Source organism: Castor canadensis, chromosome 4, assembly GCF_047511655.1.
Source record: "Castor canadensis chromosome 4, mCasCan1.hap1v2, whole genome shotgun sequence".
NCBI classification, from domain to species: domain Eukaryota; kingdom Metazoa; phylum Chordata; class Mammalia; order Rodentia; family Castoridae; genus Castor; species Castor canadensis.
In genome coordinates, this window is record NC_133389.1 from 115456080 (window position 1) to 115475450 (window position 19371).

General features: G+C 36.5%; 1 protein-coding gene across 5 annotated transcripts in view; it reads left to right on the forward strand.

Annotated features, from left to right (window-relative positions):
* The first annotated feature begins 2134 nt into the window (after positions 1-2134).
* Tank (TRAF family member associated NFKB activator) overlaps positions 2135-19371 on the forward strand; it is an 80910-nt gene continuing 63673 nt past the window's right edge. For 2 of the 5 annotated variants that reach the window (XR_012447221.1, XM_020173287.2), the window contains exon 1: positions 14906-15038. The gene's annotated coding sequence lies outside the window, so the exon portion shown is untranslated. Of the gene's footprint in view, positions 2295-14905; positions 15039-19371 lie in introns of those variants that run through there. The other 3 variants (XM_074070946.1, XM_020173286.2, XM_020173288.2) reach the window with 3 other exon arrangements.

The window sequence follows — 19371 nt, forward strand, 5'->3', positions numbered from 1 at the left end:
TCTAAATCAAACATCTACCCCATGCAGCCTAACTGTTTAACTAGCTTCTTGGCCAGAGTTACAGGTACCTGTGTCTCCCCACTTTCTTCTTCCACTTTCTCCAGGAAGACTACTATAAAAGATTCTTCTTTAGGAGGTCTTCATGCAGGCCTGCACTGAGAACCCTGCTGCACATCGTGGATACTGTTCTCAATTATATGATTAGAAACCCCCTTGACCATTCACCTCTGCCTGAATGGGAACGTGACTTTTACCTCCCACCCTTCTCCTTGAGTTTGGCATTCCTCCTGCCCCTCCTGCCCTGGCCACCATACTTTAAACCATGCCAATTCTGACTTGGTGCCCATTTGCTCCTTCCTCTCCAGCATATATTTCTGCATTTCTATCTGCCTTGGCCAAATGGTTTACAACTCTGAGAGGAAAAGCAATGTGGAGTAGGGGGCAGGAAATAGGAAAAAGAGCCACGAGGGACAACAAAGATATAAACTTCCCTCTGCCTCACATTCTTTGCCTAGAGCTTGAACTGGTCAGTGGCGTAGGTTTTAAATTTCATGCACTCAGAGAAAATTTCTCCAAAAAGCATCTCTAACTTTAGCTTCTCATCAGTGACCTCAGGAGCCTCTCTCCCCAACAAGCTGAGGCCAGCCTCACCAGAATAGCCAGTTCTGCAGGAGCTTGGGTGTCTGCCAAACTCAATCCCAATGCAAATAGCTGAGGGAGGGAGCACAGGATGAAGAGACCAAAGAAAGGGGCATTTCTCAGTGAACACAGGGCCACTGCTTTTTTAAAAAACTGTGTTTTTAAAATCTTGCTCATTCAAAAATGTAAAGTCTTGAGAAGTAAATTTGCCTTTTGCAAGTGGCTATCTCAGTTTTTTGTTTTTTTGTTTTCCCTACTTACAAGTATTAGCTAGGTATTATTAGTCTACTGGACACAAGAATGTTTAATGTTTCCTATTTCATCAGTAAGATAGTTATAAATCACATAATGCTGGAGGAAATTTTATACTTTATTATATATTCGATGAGTAAATGGAATGTTTTAATTGTAAGCTTATTCAGCAGTTTAGATATGTTTAAAATTATTTTTATAGAATAATTCCACCATAAGTAGCAATATTTCAGATTTATTTAACATATAATTTAAGAGAGGGCAATGTTTAAAATAGAGAAGAAACTAGACTACAAATCAGAAGTTGTAAATTCTAGTCCTCTTACTCATTGGAACTTTGTGTGCGACCCTCCTCAGACTTCTCATCTGGACAATGCAGGAACTGAACAAGGAGATTGCTCAATTGTTACAGTTTTTTCCAGTTCAATTATTTGATATGGGAGGGCGTAATACAATAAATCAGGTATTGAAAAGACTGAGACTGTAATCTGAGTATTGCTTCTAACTTTCTTTCTGACATTGAGCATTTACCGTCTCCTGTTTCCTCATCTCTAATAAAAAGGAAATGGAACAGATGATGTCTGAGGACATTTCCAACTCTAAAATTTTATAACAAAGAAAAATGTCTGTAGTGCATACGCTGCCTTCCATTTGCATGTAAAACTTGATCTTTTGCTCCAAGCAGCCTGAGAGAAATACATGCATTTGTAAAGCACTTCCCCAGAGTGTTAGATCATACATTCATCTACATGAACAGTGACCTTAGTTCTGAAAGGAGAAAAGCTGTCCAAAGAGCCTTCTTTATTTCACCCCTCTTTTGAGTACCTGAGATTAGGCTCTGGAATCCAAGGATAAACCTTATATTTATTAGGCTTCACCTAAGTGACCTGTGTAGGCCACGAAGAAAGGACAACTATAGTCAAATTTGCCTATTGTTTATAAATAGACTGCTTAGATCAAAATGTAACTCCTTTAAAGCTAGAAAGTCATTTATCAAATAAGCTTACTTTTAAATTTTTTACATGAAAATATGTTTCATCCAGAAACATTTTTGTGTTTATAATTTCTAACTTTTTGTTAAAATGTCTTCACTATTCAGGCAAAGTATCTTTGCTTCAAAAGGAAGTCAGAGTTACAGTCACGGGTGGTTTACAGAACATTTTCTGGTAGTTTTTGCTTCATTTCAATATCTGGCCATGATTGGCTGTTGATAGGTACAAATAAGGAAGTCTTCAAGACAGGGGATTTCTCAGTGGAAGTTCCCAGTTCAACAGAAGGGAGACCTCAGGACAGACAGTTTGGGAAGCACTGGTAGACCTGTGTGAATAGTGTCCAGAATGTGAAATGCCTATATCTTTAAGAAGAAATAGTCTGTGAAGGAAGACTTGTAACCTGGAGAAGAGGTAATCAAATTTTATTAGCTCTTATCAATTCTCAACCTAGCAAGGTGGCTAGGATGTCTTAAGTATTATAGATTTATTCCACTTTGTTAGCTGTGTAATTTGTGACATGAGTCAATAAATGCCTTTGTAATCATTGTCATAGTTAGAAATTTGGTCTTAAAAAAGCCAAGATTCAAGGAGAATTTAAAATACTGTGATACTTTTCCTTTCTAACTTTTAAGATAGAATCTATTATGTCTCTAATTGAAATGAGTTTTTAAAGTTATATCTGGAATATGAGCCTTCTCCAAAGAGTGATTTTTATAGTATAATGTAAGGCTTAAAAGATATTTGGCCTAAGTTGGATAGAACTTACTAGGCTGAAAAGTAAATTGAAAGTAAGTTTATTCACACATTTTTTACTTACATTTAAAAAAATCAATTCTAGCCCCATCCAGTGTGTCTATTCAAACAGTAACTTTAGTATATTTCTACTTCATGAGAAGCACATGATAATGAATGTTTCATGAGAGTAAAGTATTAACCTTATAGACAACTCTGCATTTCCTGTTTTAAAATATTCAAACTTATGAAATTAAAGTAATCAAGTCTTAGTCTGTGACCAACTGACCCTTTTATTTTCATAATTAAAAATAAATATTAAAGATTATGTAGTATTTTCTTATAGAAATAAAATAACCATAGGGAACATTGGTAGTTCAAAAAGATTAAACACCAAGACCCATTATCACTATTGCAGTATTAAGAGCTGTCATTTATTGAAAAAAATAGTCACAGGATCTTTAGTGGCAACTCTTAACTGGCAGAGTCAGGAAGGGCTTAAATGTAAATTCATATCACTATTTTTTCCATGGCTTTCTGTTACTACAGCCCGGCTTTCTTACAATATTGAAACAGTATATGGAGATGTTTTACCCAAGCTATAATATGAATAAAAAGGAAAATTATTCCACCAAAGTTACAGAATAGCCGTGGCATTCCTAGAAGCTGTATCCTTTCTCACTCAGCTGCCCTCCCTTTCCTTGTGTGCATAGTTGGACACACTGGTCAGCTTCTGGGAAGATGTGGAGCAGTATATTGGTCCAACCTGCCTGAGATTCATGCCAGCAGCCAAGTGAGGTCCTAGAGCAATGTCTAATTTTTTTTCTTAAACATTTGGAACCAGGAGAGATAGCTAACTGGATGATTCAAATAGAGCTGTTAAATTCCCCTGAAACTTAGGCACTAAGTTGGAGGAAATGATCATTCTTGTAGTATAAAACCTTCCTGTTTGTGGACATTCTGTGTGTTTCCATGCTTTAGAGTCTCAGTAAATGTAAAGTTCCTTGTTTAGTGTAGAATGCATTCTAATACGTTTTATTTTGTCTTCTTCTTGTGTATTGTAGGGATATCTTTCTTGTCTGTGTAGTAAGGAGATTCTTTCCAACACATTTCTAAATAATTACCGCTAGCATTTTGATTTCATAATTTTATATTTCATGCTGCCCTTTTGATTTTTTAAAAATTATTTTAAGTAACTCACATGTGGTGCCTAAATAGAAAATGTATAAATATGTCTCCTTCCTTTTATCTTCTCACCACATTGGCCAGAGTTTGTAAACAAAGCTTAATAACATAGGATAGCATAGCCAACCTTGTCTTATTTTTTAATCTCAGTGGGAATTTCCCTAGTGGTTAACATTGAGATTAACATTGGCTCATGGTTTGAGATGAACACATTTATCATGAAAAACAAATAATTACCAAATATCCTAGTTTGTTAAGGGTGTATTTAAGAAAAAAATCAAGACTTCACATTAAACTGTATTCAATGTCTTTTTTATACCACAAGAGACAACTGTATGGCTTTTATACTTTTACATAGTGTTCTACTGTGACACAATGCAGTAATTGCATTTTTACAATTCCACGTTACCAGGAGTCCTGTTACAAGTATGAGTGCTTCTGTAGTAAAGGAAGATTTATAATTGTAAACTATATTTTGTTATTCCTCAGATTAAAATAATAAATTAGTTGATCAAACTAAGCCAAACCTCCATATTTCCTCTTTTTCTCTTCAATCCACATGGTTAGACACCCTGCCCCCGCCGCCCCCCAATTATTTTGGCTTCACAATTCAGTTCACAACTCAAACTAACAGAAAAGAATGAAAACAATGTGGCAGAAGCCAAGGAGGCATATCCAGGCAGAACAACCAGATACATAAACAAAGCAGCTGTTCTTTGCTTTGTGCAAACAGCTTTCTTTAGTTACAACCAACAGTGGTCTGTAGAATGTGTGTCCAAATTAATTAATCTTGTACTCAATTTATATTAAGAAAATATGTGCTGAAAAACAAGTGTTTGTAATTTACTGAGAATTTTTGTATTCATATTCATAAGTGAAATTAGTCTGTATTTTTATTTTCTGGAGACTATATTCATGGGTTCTTTATTAAAGTTAGTCTAGTTTCATACAGTGAAATTATAAAAATGTTAAACTGTTTTATCTTCTAAAAAAAGTTTAATGGAACTTATCTGTCCCTTGCTATGTATAAAGAACAAAACCATAACACGGTTTGGCCTTGGTAGACCCCATTGGAAGTAATTCATTAAAAGATTTTCCAATAACCTCTATTGTTATTTATCCATTCTGTTTCATGCTGTTTTTTTCACACAGTTTAGATTATTTACTTTTGCTTGAAAATGAATCATTTAATCAAATTTTTCAAGTGTATTGGCATACGTGGCATTGTCTTACACGTTTTTAATCGTCTCCTTAATTATATGAATAACCCTTTTTCCTTGCTCATTTTGTTCATTTACATTTTTTTCTCTCTTGCTTGCTCTCTTTTTAAATTTTTTTCTTGTTGGTCATGTCACAGAGTTAATCTCCTGGATGAAAACTTTTATAGTTAGCTTTTAAAATAGTTTCTTGATACTTTTCAAGACTAATTTACTTATCTTCATTGGTGAGTTGAATGCTTAGTTTGTGTATTTTTAATTCTTGCCTTTTTTTAATGAAAATATTTAAGACTAGGAAATTTATAGTCCATTTTAACTACATCTTATAACTTTTTATATGTCACTTTCATGTTATTATATTACAGTTTTTGGGTTGTTTTGTTTTGTTTGGGGGGGTGCTTTGGTGCTGGGTATTGAATCTGGGGTCTCTCAAAAGCTCAACATGCATTCTGCCTCCCAGGGTTTTTGTTTGTTTGTTTGTTGGTACTGGAGTTTGAACTAAGGACCTTGAGTTTTGATTTCAAACTACTTGAGCCACACCCCAGTCCTTTTTGCTTTTATTATTTCTCTGGTAGTGTATTTATTACATTTATTCTGGGTGGGCCTGGACTGCAGTCCTCTTATTTATACTTCCTGTGTAGCTGGGATGACAGGTGCACACTATCACACCCAGATTTTTATTGGTTGAGGTGGGCTCTCCCCAACTTTTTACGCTGGCTGGCCTGGAACCACGATCCCCCTGAGTAGGATTATAGGCCCCAGCCCCGTCCGTGTCTGACAACCTTATAGTTTTTCATTGTGGTTTTATTTTCTTCTTGATTAATAAGTTATTTAGGACTGGACATGTTGGTACATGCCTGTAATCTCAGTTATGTGGGAGGCAGAGATAGGAGGATTATAGTTCAAAACCAGCCCTGGGCAAAAAGTGAGATCCTATCTGAAAAATAACCAAAGCAAATTATTTAGGTGTGGATCAAGTGGTAGATCACCTGCCTCACAAGTGTGAAGCCCTGAGTTCAAACCCTAGTACTGCCCAAAAAAACAAAATAAATAAACAACAGCAACCCCCCCAATAATTTAGGATAGTAAATGGTGTTTGTTTTAAAGCAGTTTTAGATTTACAAAAAAATTAAGCATTCACTACAGACAATTCCCATGCCATCCTGCTTTCCCTCACAACTCATTGTCCTCATTATTAACATCTCCATTTATATGGTAAGTTTGTTATTCTTAAGCCAAATCTTTTTATTTCATTGATTCTTTTATTTTATATTCTTTGATTTATTTCTGCTCTGATCTTTGTTAGTTCCTTTTTGTTAGTTCTAGATTTAGTTGTTTCTTTGTTTTCTGGTTCCTTGAGGTACAAAGTTAGGCTATTGATTGGTTTTTGCAATGTGGATGTTACTGCCATTCATTTCTCACTGAGCACTGCTTTCACTGTCTCCTATAAATTCTGGTATTTTGCAACTTTGTCTTCATTCACCTGCAACAAAATCTAATTGCCTTTATGTTTTCTTTTATGACTCATTGGTTCCCATATTCATGAATTTTCCAGTTTTCCACAAATTATTGATTTCTAACTTCATTCCATTTTGGTTGGAGAAGATACTTTGTGTGATTTTCTTAATTTTTTAATTTTTTTTTTTTTTTGTGGCCTATCCTGGAAAAGATCAGTGTTCTATTTACATCTATTAGTCAGAGCTGATATATAGTATTACTCAAGTTGTCTCTTCCCTTTCTGATCTACTGTTTTTCTAACCATTATTAGAGGGGCGTAATGAAGTCTCCAATGATTATTGCAGTACTATATCTCCTTTTAGTTTGGTCAACGTTTGTTTCATTTATTTTAGAGCCTTATTGTTTGGTGGGTATATGTGTATGATTGCTATATCTTCTTGATGAATGATCCTTTTTTAATACATTATGTTCTTGTTTGTCTCCTCTGACAGTTTTTTGACTTATAGTCTATTTTGTCTACTGCTAATATAGCCACTCATTTCTCTTTTGATTACTATTTGCATGGAAAATCTTTTTTCATCTCTTTTCCTTTCATCTATTTGTATCTTTGCATCTAAAGTAAGTCTCTTCTAGACATTTGATCATATTGGATTATTCATTCTGTCCAGTTCTTCCTTATTGATAAGGAAGGATTTACTTCTGCCAGTTTGCTATTTGATTTATGCATTTCTTATACCATTTTGCTTTCTTTTTAAATATTTTTGAAGGATAGCTTTGCTGGATATAGACACTTTTTCTCCAGCACTTTAAATATGTCATCCTACTCCATTTTAGCTTCTATGCTTTCAAAGCAACATTTAATTTTACTGAAGATCCCTTTCAAATAATGGGCTACTTCTCTCTTGATATTTCAAGATTCTCTCTTCATCTTTGTCTTTTGATAGTTGATGTTGAGCTCTTCAAATGTGCAGATTCAATCTTCTATCAAACTGCAAAGTTTTCATCTGTTGTTTCTACAAATAATCTTTCTCACTTCTCCTTCTAGACTTCCATCATACCTATGTGGGTTAATTTGACGATGCCCCACACATCACCCTTGGTTTCTGTTCATTTTTCTTCAATCTTTTTTCTAGTTCTCTAACTAGTAATTCCAATTTTTCTATCATCACATTCTTTGCCTGCTTAAATTTGCTGTTGAACCACTCTAATGAATTTGTATTTGTGATTTTACAATTGAGCACCAAAATTTCTATTTTGTTCTTTTTCATAATTTTTCTTTACTTATATTCTCATTTTGTTCTTTTTTGTTTTGTTTGTTTTTTGCAGTCAGAGGATTGAACCCAGGGCCTTGCACATGCTAGGCAATTGCACTACCACTGAGCTACATCCCCAATCCTGTTTTTCCTATGCAGCTCAAGCTGACCTTGAACTCACATAGCCAAGTCTGGCCTCAAATTTATAATCCTCTTGTCTCTACCTCCCTAGTGCTGGTAATACAAGTATATGCCACCACATCCAGCTATTCTCATTTCATACAGCTATTCTTATACGTCACTTCCTGATTTTCTTGGTTCTTTGTCCATGGGTTTCCTTTAGCTGTTTGGACATAGTTAAGTCAGTTGTATGAAAGTGCTTTCTAGTAAGTCCAATATCTAAGCTTCCTTATGGCCCTTAAATGTCCCTTTTAAAGACATTTTAAGTGTTAATCATGATTATTCATTTAAATATTGAATAACTTTTTTTTTCATTTTTCTTTTATTATTCATATGGGCATACAAGGCTTGGTTCATTTCTCCCCCCCTGCCCCCACCCCCTCCCTTACCACCCACTCCGCCCCCTCCCTCTCCCCCCCCAATACCCAGCAGAAACTATTTTGCCCTTATTTCTAATTTTGTTGTAGAGAGAGTATAAGCAATAATAGGAAGGAACAAGGGTTTTTGCTGGTTGAGATAAGGATAGCTATACAGGGCATTGATTCACATTGATTTCCTGTGCGTGGGTGTTACCTTCTAGGTTAATTCTTTTTGATCTAACCTTTTCTCTAGTACCTGTTCCCCTTTTCCTATTGGCCTCAGTTGCTTTAAGGTATCTGCTTTAGTTTCTCTGCATTAAGGGCAACAAATGCTAGCTAGTTTTTTAGGTGTCTTACCTATCCTCACCCCTTCTTTGTGTGCTCTCGCTTTTATCATGTGCTTATAGTCCAATCTCCTTGTTGTGTTTGCCCTTGATCTAATGTCCACATATGAGGGAGAACATATGATTTTTGGTCTTTTGGGCCAGGCTAACCTCACTCAGAATGATGTTCTCCAATTCCATCCATTTACCAGCGAATGATAACATTTCGTTCTTCTTCATGGCTGCATAAAATTCCATTGTGTATAGATACCACATTTTCTTAATCCATTTGTCAGTGGTGGGGCATCTTGGCTGTTTCCATAACTTGGCTATTGTGAATAGTGCCACAATAAACATGGATGTGCAGGTGCCTCTGGAGTAACAGTCTTTTGGGTATATCCCCAAGAGTGGTATTGCTGGATCAAATGGTAGATCGATATCCAGCTTTTTAAGTAGCCTCCAAATTTTTTTCCAGAGTGGTTGTATTAGTCTACATTCACACCAACAGTGTAAGAGGGTTCCTTTTTCCCCGCATCCTCGCCAACACCTGTTGGTGGTGGTGTTGCTGATGATGGCTATTCTAACAGGGGTGAGGTGGAATCTTAGCGTGGTTTTAATTTGCATTTCCTTTATTGCTAGAGATGGTGAGCATTTTTTCATGTGTTTTCTGGCCATTTGAATTTCTTCTTTTGAGAAAGTTCTGTTTAGTTCACTTGCCCATTTCTTTATTGGTTCATTAGTTTTGGGAGAATTTAGTTTTTTAAGTTCCCTGTATATTCTGGTTATCAGTCCTTTGTCTGATGTATAGTTGGCAAATATTTTCTCCCACTCTGAGGGTGTTCTCTTCAGTTTAGAGACCATTTCTTTTGATGAACAGAAGCTTTTTAGTTTTATGAGGTCCCATTTATCTATGCTATCTCTTAGTTGCTGTGCTGCTGGGGTGTCATTGAGAAAGTTCTTACCTATACCTACTAACTCCAGAGTATTTCCTACTCTTTCTTGTATCAACTTAAGAGTTTGGGGGTCTAATATTAAGATCCTTGATCCATTTTGAGTTAATCTTGGTATAGGGTGATATACATGGATCTAGTTTCAGTTTTTTGCAGACTGCTAACCAGTTTTCCCAGAAGTTTTTGTTGAAGAGGCTGCTATTTCTCCATCATATATTTTTAGCTCCTTTGTCAAAGATAAGTTGCTTATAGTTGTGTGGCTTCATATCTGGGTCCTCTATTCTGTCTGGTCTTCATGTCTGTTTTTGTGCCAGTACCATGCTGTTTTTATTGTTATTGCTTTGTAATATAGTTTGAAGTCAGGTATTGTGATACCTCCTGCATTGTTCTTTTGACTAAGTATTGCCTTGGTTATTTGTGGCCTCTTGTGTTTCCATATAAATTTCACGGTAGATTTTTCAATCTCTTTAATGAATGTCATTGGAATTTTGATGGGAATTGCATTAAACATGTAGATTACTTTGGGGAGTATCTACATTTTTACTATGTTGATTCTACCAATCCATGAGCATGGGAGATCTCTCCACTTTCTATAGTCTTCCTCAATCTCTTTCTTCAGAAGTGTATAGTTTTCCTTGTAGAGGTCTTTCACATCTTTTGTTAGGTTTACACCTAGGTATTTGATTTTTTTTGAGGCTATTGTAAATGGAATTGTTTTCATACATTCTTTTTCAGTTTGCTCATTGTAAGTGTATAGAAATGCTAATGATTTTTCTATGTTGATTTTATATCCTGCTACCTTGCTATAGCTATTGATGATGTCTAGAAGCTTCTGAGTAGAGTTTTTTGGGTCTTTAAGGTATAGGATCATGTCGTCTGCAAATAGGGATATTTTGACAGTTTCTTTACCTATTTGTATTCCTTTTATTCCTTCTTCTTGCCTAATTGCTCTGGCTAGGAATTCCAGTACTATGTTGAATAGGAGTGGAGAGAGTGGGCATCCTTGTCTGGTTCCTGATTTTAGTATAATGCTGGCTGTAGGTTTGTCATATATAGCTTTTATAATGTTGAGGTACTTTCCTTCTATTCCTAGTTTTCTTAGAGCTTTTATCATGAAATGATGTTGGATCTTATCAAAGGCTTTTTCTGCATCTATTGAGATGATCAAGTGGTTTTTGTCTTTGCTTCTGTTAATGTGGTTTATTACGTTTATTGATTTTCGTATGTTGAACCACCCCTGCATCCCTGGGATGAAGCCTACTTGGTTGTGGTGAATAATCTTTTTGATGTGTTGCTGAATTCGGTTTGCCATTATTTTGTTGAGGATTTTTGCATCAATGTTCATTAAGGAGATTGGCCTATAGTTCTTTTTGGAGGTGTCTTTGCCTGGTTTTGGGATAAGTGTAATACAGGCTTCATAAAATGTGTTTGGCAGTTTTCCTTCCCTTTCTATTTAGTGGAACAGTTTAAGGAGGGTTGGTATCAGTTCTTCTTTAAAGGTCTGATAGAATTCAGCAGAGAATCCATCAGGTCCTGGACTTTCTTTTTGGGGAGACTCTTGATTGCTGCTTCAATTTCATTTTGTGTTATAGGTCTATTCAGGTGATTAATTTCCTCTTGGTTCAGTTTTTGATGATCATATGTATCTAGAAATCTGTCCATTTCTTTTAGATTTTCAAATTTATTTGAATATAGGTTCTCAAAGTAGTCTCTGATGATTTCCTGGACTTCCATGGTGTTTGTTGTTATCTCCCCTTTTGCATTCCTGATTCTACTAATTTGGGTTTTTTCTCTCCTCATTTTAGTCAGGTTTGCCAGGGGTCTATCGATCTTGTTTATTTTTTCAAAGAACCAACTTTTTGTTTCTTAATTCTTTGTATGGTTTTTTTGGTTTCTATTTCATTGATTTCAGCTCTTATTTTTATTATTTCTCTCCTTCTATTTGTTTTGGGATTTGCTTGTTCTTGTTTTTCTAGGAGTTTGAGATGTATCATTAGGTCATTGATTTGGGATCTTTCAATCTTTTTAATATATGCACTCATGGCTATAAACTTTCCTCTCAAGACTGCCTTAGCTGTGTCCCATAGGTTCCGGTTGGTTGTGTTTTCATTTTCATTGACTTCCAGGAACTTTTTAATTTCTTCTTTTATTGCATCGATGGTCCATTCTTCATTAAGTAATGAGTTATTTAGTTTCCAGCTGTTTGCATGTTTTTTGTCTTTACTTTTGTTGTTGAGTTCTACTTTGAATAACTTGATGTATATATAACTACCTAGTTACAGAAATTCTCTATATTAGCCAATATTCCTAAGTTCCTCCCATAGGTCAAGCCCTGTCCATATATTATTCCATTGTCTGAATACAACTTGGTATTATTGTTTCAGAACTGGGATTTGAACTCAGGACCTTACCCTTGCTAGAAAGTTAGTTCACAGCTAACTTTTTGGATTAAAGCTGACATTTATCAACTTTGACTCTGTGGGTGCTGGGCTAAAGTGAGATCCCTTACATTTAATACCTATGTATTTTACTCTGAAAAAGAGAATTCCTGGTCAATCAGAAGCAATTAATAGCCTTCCCTCAAAAAATAAAAAGTATGAAAAAAATTAAACCCTCCAGAGTGAGTGAAGCATCCAGCTCTGTCTACTCAAACCCTTTCATTATTGGTTTTACATGCTTGGATTCAGAGCATCATACTCATCCACTCCCATTGGGATACTGTTATTTTCCAAATGATAGATCCAAAATGTGTAATAGAGATACAGATGGGGAACTTTAGAGCAAAAAAGGTATAAAATACTACATCCAGAACATACATAATACTAGAGTTATTGTCTGATACATAAGTAGGAACCTTGGTATCTTTCGGGCCACCAGGCTTGATGGCCTTCAATAACAAAGTGCTTGATCCATTCTGCTCTACCATTTTTTCAATTGGTAGAAAATCCTGTCAAATTCTGCCACAGTCTCATAATGTCTCTGTATGAAGGAGCAAAGACATTCCTGTGAGAAGACTCAGGATGAAGGGAGCAAGCCTTGAAAAGCGAGCACAGCTGTAACAGTGGTATTTATCATCAGTCCTGCCTTCTTCCTCACACAATGTTATGAGTGCTCATACTTTTCTGATTTTTCATACACATTTTAGTTAGAGAGTCTGAAATACAAACTGCTAGTTCAGATGTCATCTTAAATCAAAAGTCAACCATATTCTATTGATAATGATCTTTCACATCAAAGACAACTGAGATCATATTTGACATTTCACATTGTAGTGTTTATCTTGACAAGTTTCCTTGTTCCTAGATTTATATTCTGAACTTTCAAAATATTAAGCAGTTTAAGAAATAGGCCCCCAAGTATTTTTAGTAAGTCTGAAGTTCCGTTTTCACCCCACTGCTTACTCACCAAAGGCATATATTAACATGAGTGAAGGAAAACTGGGGTAAAATTACCTCATTCTTTTAAATGATTATTCCTCAAATAAATACCTAATCCCTATCCTCAATCTTCATTAAACATACTGTATGTCAACATTACAGGATGAGATACCATTTAAGAAAATTTCATCCATCTAAAATAATTCTATGAGCATTCATGCACATTTCACATATACAGCTACTTCATTCAAGATTACAAAGTCGTAGGAATGGAAAGAGAAAAAAAATCTGAGAAATGTGTACATTTAGACTTTTCTTTCCTTATTCAGTGTTTTTAGTACCCCCATATTTCAAAATGCCCATGCATTCAGCCTTACATTCAGAGTATCTTATTATTAAGTTCTACAATTTCAATCAGAAATCTTCAAAGCAGCATCTTCAAATGTACTCAGAATTAGTGCTGAATTAGCTAGACTTCACTGAAATTAAAAAAAAAACAAACACTCTTCTGCTCCTCAGAAGACATTGTCAAGAGAATGTAAAGATAAGCCACATATCTGATAAGGAACTGTTATCCAAAATATGCAAAAGAACACTTAAAGCTCAACACGAAAATAAAAAAAATTAAAAATTAGCTAAAAACCTTTGTAGACACCTACCCAAAGAAGTTGTACTGATGACAAATAAGCTTGTTAAAAGATACTCTACTTCACGTTAACAAGAGGAATTTGCAACTTAAAACAATTGAATACCATTACATAACCTTTAGAATGGTCTAAATCCAGAACATTGACCCAATGCAGGCGAGGATTAGTAGGAACAGGAACTCTCATTCATTGCTGGTGGAAATGCAAAATGGTGTAGCTACCTCAGAAGATATTTGACAATTTCTTACAAAACTAAGCACACTTTTAGCCAGATGACCCAGCAATTATTCCTTTGTGGTACACAAAGGAGTTGAAAAAAAATTTTTTTTTCTACACAAAAATCAGCACATTGATGTTTATGGCAGTTTCTCCAGCATCACTCTGCTAAGGGATGTTGATAATGTGGGTGGCTTGCATGTGGGAAGACATATAGGGAAACTTCAGGACTTTCCTTTCAATTTTGCTGTGATCGTAAAACTGCTCTCAGAAGAGCAGTGTTTTTTTTTTTTTTCTTCAAGTATTATAAGTCAATTACCCATTACAAGAAAATATTCAACTGGTTCAAATTTTATATGCTTGTTAAAAAATATTTTTAAACTATGTTTTGACTTTAACTTTTAAGAGTGAGCCCAATAGCCAAGCTAACCAGATACAACGTGGTGCAGACTGGCAGGTTTTTAAATCCTTGGATTTACTGGTCTAAGAAAACAAGTGTAAATGTAGTTCAGAAGTACGGGGAGAAACTGGAACAGCCAGAACCTGATCCTCTTCCTTTAACAGGAAAAAGATGCTTTTCTTCCTGTGTCTGCCTAAAATTTCTCTCTTGGAGAAAATTCAAGCATGGCTATTGGAAATTGCATGGGTAGTTTTCTAATAAAGTTCTACTTTCCATTTACTAACAAATGAACTTTAGCAAGTACGTTTATTGATTGTAGTAGTTGGGGAAAAAAACCAAATGCGTATGTGCGCGTGTAATGATTCTCAAACTGTGGACACGAAACCCTTTATGACGTGGATACGGGGGATCTTTTGAACATTTAGGTTCGCGGGCCTCACTCTAGCTCATCTGAGCTGGGAGCTCTCAGGGTTGATTGGTGGAACTACATCTTGAGTATCTCAGATGATTATTATACATTTTACAGGGAGATGGTAGACCTGATTATTTATTGCTTGGCCAAAATTCTAGCTAAGATTCTCAAATGACCTTTAAACTTAACATTGGGCTCCCTTCTGTGCTTGACGCTATTCCGGTGACGGCTGGGTGGGGTTGGGCTGGGCGGGACTTCTTCGGTGGGCGGGGTCCGGTGGGCGGGGCGGAGCCGGAGGGGTCCCGGCCTGGCCCTGGGCTTGGCGCGCAGGCGCTGCCCTCTGAACTGGAACGGAAAACAACTTCCGGTTGCAGTCAGTCTGCGGGGCGCCGGCGATCTGTGGCGTGAGAGAGCGCTCGGAATCCCTAAACTATAGTCGAAACTTGGTGAGCGAGTTGGTGTGTCCGACTCCGCGGGGCGCGGGGCGCGGGGACGCAGAGCGTGTGTGTGCGTGAGCGAGACGGACGCGTCTGCGGTGCGGGCGCCTCCGGGAGAGAACCCGACGAGCTGCCGAGGCCGCGGGTTCGCGGAGCCTGGAGGGACGCGGGGTGAGGGAAGTCGCGCGGGTCAGCGTTCCAGCCCGCCACCTCGGGGACTCAGATCCTCGGGCCCCAGGGGGCTGAGGGCGGCGGGGCGTGGCCGGCAGTGGACCTCGTCGCGAGTGTCCCCGACTTCCCTGAGGGAAGCCAGCACCGCCGTGGAGACTGTCCGGAAAACTTTCCCATAGGTTGTACTCTTGTTTTTCCCGGGGCAGTTGCACAGTTCCGCTCGCAACTTTCCTGTGGCGTGTCGTCATAGCCTTGTCAGTGACCAGTTGGGCAACTTCCCGGGGGGTCACGGCGAGAACGGGCGGCGCACCCCACATGCGGTGGGGACCCAGACGTTAGGTAGAGGCTCCGCCCGGAGTGACAGCCATAGAAAGTCGGGGGGGGGACACCCCTCCGCCAGGAACCTGTGCTCTTCATGCTGTCACTCGCGCCGTGAAGCCGCCTGGTTAAGTGCCACTGCCCTTGCTTTTGACCGGAAATGATAGTAAAGCGGCGAAGTGATGTGAAATTGGAGGGAAAGAAAGCCAGTTGCATTCTGTTAAAAAATTACTTGGGTCCCCCTCATTCGAGAGGGCCTGTGAGTGCTCCCATCGTGCAGCCTCTCCTGGAACAGAAAGTGCAGCCCTTCTAAGGTGCACGCCAACCATAGACAGCCCAAAGTCTTCCACGTGCCTTTCAAATGTGCCTAATAGGTTATTCCGCTTTCTTATGAAAATGGGATTATGCACTGTTCTGTGATCTGCTATTTCACATTTTGTAAGTAAAGTGGAAGGCTTGTCGTATCTAGCACCATTTGTTGTAATGTCACCAAGATACTCCTTTGTAATTAGTAGCTAACTAACCAAGAAATGGAAAGTCTTGCTCCTAGGATATTTTCACTGTCTCACAGACCACATCATTCCAGCAGTCACGGTAAAAAACAGTTTCCAAAAAGAAATAATCCCTTTAGGAGAGAAGTATTTGCTCAATTCCCCTAAAAATGATGGATGGATGTGCCCTATCCATATATTTTGCCCATTTTTCACAATTTTTTTGTTTGTTTTTCAGTAAGGTAACATTTTAATCCTTGGTGAAAAATATGGCAAATACTTTAAAAAGCTATCAGTCTTTTGGTTTAAAATACCCAGGTTCTGTATCTAAGAAGGCGGTTCCCCACTCAAAAATTATTAAAATATTCTATATTGTCTTTATATTTATGCTTTCTTCATTTAAACATCTAAAATATTTTTTGTTTTAATTTTTAATTAATTTTTCACGAATGGATAGCATTCTTCCATAAATCATTTGTTTAAATCAGTTCTTTCTGAAATGACGAGAAATACTTCCTTAATATAGTAAATTCCATTGTGTAGATGTGCCTTTTTTAGACTCATCTGTTGCTTTGATCTGTTTGTTGCTTCCTGCAGAAATACCAATGTGCTTTATGACATTTTTTAGTAATTCATAGGCTAAGTCCCTCTTCATTTTTCCTTTTCAAAACTTTCTTGGGTATTACTGCATTGTCTTTCAGATAAAGTTTAAGTAAACTGCTCATGTTCTATTTATATAATCCTTTTGGGATTGTAACCATATATTCACTAATATTTTATGACTTGTATAGATGAGTACATATATAGGTATATATAGAGAGAGAGAGAGACAGAGAGAGAGAGAGCACACTAAACTTCTAAATTTATTTGCTTAAATAAATTCTGTTGGGCTTTCTTGAAAACAATCATTTAAATATAATCTCATTTTTCCTTTTATGCTTTCTTTAATGAATTGCTACCATCTTCAAAACAAGTGATAAATAATAAGTAACAATGATTCTGGTTATCCTTACCTTGTTTGTTTAGAAATGTTTTTATTTTGTCATCATTAAATATGAAGTTTACATCAATTTCTAAATTTTTTTATTAAGGAGCTTTCCTTTCATATTTCTAGTTTATTGGGATTTTTACAGAGAGTGGATATTTAGATTTTGGCCAGATTAATTTTTTTGGCAGGCATGGTAGTATGTTTGCATTGGCTACCACTTTGAGAACATTTTTAAATAATAAATGTTGTGTGTTCATTTGGGGTGTGTATATGTATATATTTCTTCTTGTGTTAAGACGATGTCTTTTATTACTTCTTAACATTTTTATCAGGAAGTGAGATTGACTTTTGTTTAAAAAATTTGGCATGTATCATAACTTATATGTGCTTTTCTTCTTTGCCTAACTAGGATAGCAGATTATTGTAGTATATTTTTAGTTTGTGAGGCAAACACTTGGTCATAGTGTAATGTTTCAGCATATATTGTTTTTTTCTGGTAACATTTTTATTTAAAATCAGTAACTGAATTTCATCATTTTCTTTATTATCTGTGCCAGATCTTGGTGTCAGGGTTATGCTGGTTTCCTAAAAAAGAATTGGGAAGAGTTCCTTCTTTCTCTGCTCTAAAGTAGTTTAAGTGGCATGAAAACTCTGTTCTTTGAAGATGTAAAAGAATTCACTCATGAAACCACATGGGTCAGAGAGTACTACTGATGTTCTTAGGACATCAGTAATATTCAGAAAAATGGTTCGGAATTTATGCAAAACACTCCTTAGAGTAAATCCAAATAAATGAAAAGATTCCAGTATTATCAAGAGCAAAGAACTGCTTTACTGATCCTGCTTTACCACACATACACATACATACAACTCTTTTTTCATTGTCAAGGAAAAATGCTGTAGGTAGGCTGAGGCTGGTAAGTAAAATGCATTGTTATTTCTTTCCTCTTTTCTGATTATATTATTGAGAAAGGGTGTTGCTTCTACCTGGATTAAGTTCTTCTATACACTGAAATAAGCTGTCAGTTTCACTTTGTTGTCACCAGTTTCCCAATTTTGCTAGAAAATTTCTTACTTTAAAGGTAATAACCAAGCTGACATTTTACTGTAGCCAGATCCCACAGGGGGTTTCAAAATGAGTAGGTGAGAAAATACACATGCTTATACTTATTTAATATAAAGTGAGAAGTATTAGGTCAGTTCAGAATATGTGTGCATGGAGTAGGCTGACTTTTAAGGAATACAAGCCAACAAAAGTCTACCCTTTTACACTAATGGTTTATTGGTAATGCATAGATAAATAGTCTTAAGTAATCTTTGTTAGAATTACTAACTTTTATAAATACTTAGCCCAGACACATACTATAGTAGCTACAGCTTACAGTCTAGATGTGTAGTAGTCTACACCATCTAGGTTTGTATAAGTATACTTTATAATGTTTGTACAGTAACAAAATCACCTAATGACACATTTTTTAGAATGCATCCTTGAGGTTAAGCCTATACTATGGAGAAAATAAGGAAGTGGGGCAAAGCTAAGAATTGTGGGTGTGGTCTTTGTGAAATATTTTAGCTCTTGGGAAATAGGATCAAAATTTTCACCAAGTTCTTACATCCAGAAAAATGGAGAACTTTGGGCATGGTGAGTGGTATTGTCTTACTTTGTTTATCCCTGATAAATTTAGCCAATCAGCTTTTGGAAAAACTGTAAAATCTAATGCTAGATCTACGAATTTAAGTTTCTGTTTTATCAGCTGCTTATTGGAATGCAGAAGCAGTTTAGTGCAATGTGCTATGGGTATATCCTTAACCAAAATTTATAATCTGAAAGGTAAGACTAAAGACATTTGAGGAATTGGCTGCTTGTGTTATATAACACTTGAAAGTGATTATAAATGTTAGGAATGACAGTTCTCTCCCATTTTGTTTCCTCAAGTAAGGAAAATACACTTAGTTTGTCTTTGAAGTTAAGGTCGCCTTAACTTCTCAAGACAGAGGATATCTTATTTATGTGTATGTGGTATGCTGTTGACTAATTTTTTGCTTTTCGTTCCTGATACATTTTGTGAGAAGAGTTAAGATACAGAAAAGATAAAAGTTCTCACATTTATTCACCTCTTCCTCTAATAAGGTGGCAACTTTCCTGAGATAGACTGTGAACTCATTATTCATGCCTTGAGGGGATCGGAAAGGCTGATGGCTTTCTTTTCTAGGGCAAGATGGAAGGGGTAGCAGATATTCACGTTGATTTCTTTTCTCCACTCTGAAACTACTTTGGATTTGAATTGGCCTTTCACCACAAGTGTGAATCCTAGCAGAACATTTACCCAGAAGTAGAATAGGCTCAGCAGTAGGGGAAATCCAGCAGAGGGGC